This window comes from Oncorhynchus gorbuscha, unplaced genomic scaffold (genome assembly GCF_021184085.1).
Source record: "Oncorhynchus gorbuscha isolate QuinsamMale2020 ecotype Even-year unplaced genomic scaffold, OgorEven_v1.0 Un_scaffold_5362, whole genome shotgun sequence".
Taxonomy (NCBI): Eukaryota; Metazoa; Chordata; class Actinopteri; order Salmoniformes; family Salmonidae; genus Oncorhynchus; species Oncorhynchus gorbuscha.
In genome coordinates, this window is record NW_025749180.1 from 1149 (window position 1) to 5000 (window position 3852).

The window sequence follows — 3852 nt, forward strand, 5'->3', positions numbered from 1 at the left end:
CCTTCACCCTCCTGCTACCTCACCTTCACCCTCCTGTACCCCACCTTCACCCTCCTGTACCCCACCTTCACCCTCCTGTACCCCACCTTCACCCTCCAGTACCCCACCTTGACCCTCCTCGTGCCTCACCTTCACCCTCCTGTACCTCACCTTCGCCCCTACTGTACCCCACCTACACCCTCCTGTACCCCACCTTCACCCTCCTGTACCTCCTCACTCGTACCCCACCTTCACCCTACTCTACCCCACCTTCACCCTACTGTACCCCACCTTCACCCTCCTGTACCCCACCTTGACCCTCCTGCTACTCTCACCTTTACCCTCCTGTACCTCACCTTCACCCTCCTGTACCCCACCTTCACCCTACTGTACCCACCTCTGCCCTCCTGTACCCCACCTTCACCCTCCTGTACCCCACCTTCACCCTCCTGTACCCCACCTTCACCCTCCTGTACCCCCACCTTTACCCTCCTGCTACCCCGCCTTCACCCTCCTGTACCCCGCTTGACCCTCCTGTACCTCATCCTTACCCTCCCTCCTGTACCTCACCTTCACTCCTTCTGCACCCCCACCTTCACCCTCCTGTACCTAATCTTCACCCTTCTGCACCCCCACCTTCTGTACCTCATCTTCACCCCTCCACCTTCACCCACCTGTACCTCACCTTCACCCTTCTGCACCCCCACGTTCACCCTCCTGTACCTCATCTTCACCCTTCTGCACCCCCACCTTCACCCTCCTGTACCTCATCTTCACCCTCCATCTTCACCCTACTGTACCTCATCTTTACCCTCCTGTACCTCATCTTCACCCTCCACCTTCACCATCCTGTACCCCGCTTTCACCTTATCTGTGAACTGCTGTCTGTACTGTGTGGCTTCCGTGTCTCAGGAGTCGAACCGGGCGACGATACACCAATATAAAAAGTCCCAATCACCTGTTTTCAGGGCCCAGCTGGAGAATGAGAAGAAGAAACGGGAGGCCATGGAGAAAGAGAAGGATCAGATGGAGAGAGAGAAGCAGGACTTGATGCTGAGGCTGTACCAGTTTGAGGAGACAACCAAGAAGGCAGAGAGAGGTAAGGACATGTAATATAGGAAGGTAGGGTGCACCACAGATTTCCAGACAGACTTCCATCCTTCATAATCTAATCATTCCTAGGAAGGCAGGGTGTGTCAGAGACGCCCTTCCTTCATAATCTAATCATTCCTAGGAAGGCAGGGTGTGTCAGAGACGCCCTTCCTTCATAATCTAATCATTCATAGGAAGGCAGGGTGTGTCAGAGACGCCCTTCCTTCATAATCTAATCATTCAAACTCCCTCACGACGCCAGGACAGCGGAGTCAATCACCACCTTCCGGAGACACCTGAAACCCCACCTCTTTAAGGAATACCTAGGATAGGATAAGTAATCCCTCTCACCCCCCTTAAGATTTAGATGCACTATTGTAAAGTGACTGTTCCACTGGATGTCATAAGGTGAATGCACCAATTTGTAAGTCGCTCTGGATAAGAGCGTCTGCTAAATGACTTAAATGTAAATGTAAATGTAATTCATAGGAAGGCAGGGTGTGTCAGAGACGCCCTTCCTTCATAATCTAATCATTCCTAGGAAGGCAGGGTGTGTCAGAGACGCCCTTCCTTCATAATCTAATCATTCCTAGGAAGGCAGCAGCATAGCTTGCCTTAATCCCCTACACTTCCCCTGGGTAAAGTAAGGGTAAAGGGTAAAGGGTAAAGGTAAAGGGTAAAGTGAACACAAACATATTTTTTACTATATAATCTCAGTGGGAATTGAACCTACAACCTTGGTGTTTGCTAGTCACTCTTTTAACTGAGCCCTTCAGACTCACCTCTACCCACCTACACCCTCATATACCCACATTCACCCTCCTCTACCCCACCTACACCCTCATATAACCCACATTCACCCTCCTGTACCCCAACTTCACCCTCCTGTACCCCAACTTCACCCTCCTGTACCCCAACTTCACCCTCCTGTACCCCACCTTCACCCTCCTGTACCCCACCTACACCCTCCTGTACCCACCTACACCCTCATGTACCCACTACCCTCCTCTACCCCCACCTTACGCCTCCTCTACCCCCCCACCCCTACACCCTCCTCTACCCCACCTTCACCCTCCTCTACCCCACCTCCACCCTCCTCTACCCACCCCTTCACCTCCTACCTCACCTTCTCTCTCTACCCCACCTTCACCCTCCTACTACCCCACCTCCACCACCTTCTACTCTCCACACCTCACCTGTCTACCCCACCCTACACCCTCCCCCACCTCCTCTACTACCCCACCTTCCCCACCTCTCCACCCTACCCCACCTTCCTGTACCCCACCTCACCCTCCCTGTACCCCCACCTTCACCTCACCTACCCCACCTTCACCCTCCCCTGTACCCCACCTTCTTACTCTGTGCCCCACACACAGGCTGATCCAACTTTGATGTAATGTCAGCTTAAAACAAGTAAAGTCTGACTCAGTAGTGTGTGTGGCCTCACGTGCCTGTATGACCTCCCTACGCCTGGGCATGCTCTGATGAGGTGGCGGATGGTCTCTGAGGATCTCACTCCCAGCCCTGGACTAAAGCATCCGCCAAGTCCTGGACAGTCTGTGGTGCAGCGTGGCGTTGGTAGATGGAGCGAGACATGATGTCCCAGATGTGCTCAATTGGATTCCAGGTCTGCTTGGGGGAGGCGGAACCCAGTCCATAGCATCAATGCCTTCCTCTTGCAGGAACTGCTGACACACTCCAGCCACATGAGGTCAGCATTGTCTTGCATTAGGAGAACCCAGGGCCAGCCGCACCCGGCACATGGTCTCACAAGGGGTCTGGCGAGCACATGGGAGGGCTGTGCGAACCCCAAAGAAATGCCACCCCACACCATGACTGACCCACCGCCAAACCGGTCATGCTGGAGGATGTTGCAGGCAGCAGAAGCGTTCTCCACGGCGTCTCAGACTCTGTCACGCCTGTCACATGTGCTCAGTGTGAACCTGCTTTCATCTGTGAAGGCACAAGGCGCCAGTGGCGAATTTGCCAAACTTGGTGTTCTCTGGCAAATGAAAATCGTCGGGCCCCCACCTGTGGGCGTCGAGCCCTCATACCACCCTCATAGTCTGTTTCTGACCGTTTGAGCAGGCACATGCACATTTGGGCCTGCTGGAGGTCATTTTGCAGGAGCTCTGGCAGTGCTCCTCCTGCTCCTCCTTGCACAAGGCGGAGGTAGCGGTCCCTGCTGCTGGGTTGTTGCCCTCTCCACGGCCTCCTCCGCGTCTCCTGATGTACTGGCCTGTCTCCCTGGTAGCGCCTCCATGCTCTGGACACTACGGCCCCAGCAGGCACAGCAAACCTTCTTGCCACAGCTGCATTGATGTGCCATCCTGGATGAGTTGCACTACCTGAGCCACTTGGGTGGGTTGTAGACTCAGTCTCATGCTACCACTAGGCGAAAGCACAGCATTCAAAAGTGACCAAAACATCAGCCAGGAAGCATAGGAACTGAGAAGTGGTCTGTGGTCCCCACCTGCAGAACCACTCTTTATTAAGGGAATGTCTTGCTAATTGCCTATAATTTCCACCTGTTGTCTATTCCATTTGCACAACAGCATGTGAAATGTATTGTCAATCAGTGTTGCTTCCTAAGTGAACAGTTTGATTTCACAGAAGTGTGATTGACTTGGAGTTACACTGTGTTGTTTAAGTGTTCCCTTTATTTTTTTGAGCAGTGTATATATGTGTATATATATATGTATATGTATTTGAATATAATGTCTGTCTGTCTGTAACAGAACTGCAGGAGCAGCTGGAGAGAGCTATCCGTCTGGAAGAGGA

The 3852-nt window shown here is 53.1% G+C and overlaps 1 pseudogene; it reads left to right on the forward strand.

Moving 5' to 3' along the window:
* Positions 1 to 816: 816 nt before the first annotated feature.
* LOC124029057 overlaps positions 817 to 3852 on the forward strand; it is a 7190-nt pseudogene continuing 4154 nt past the window's right edge.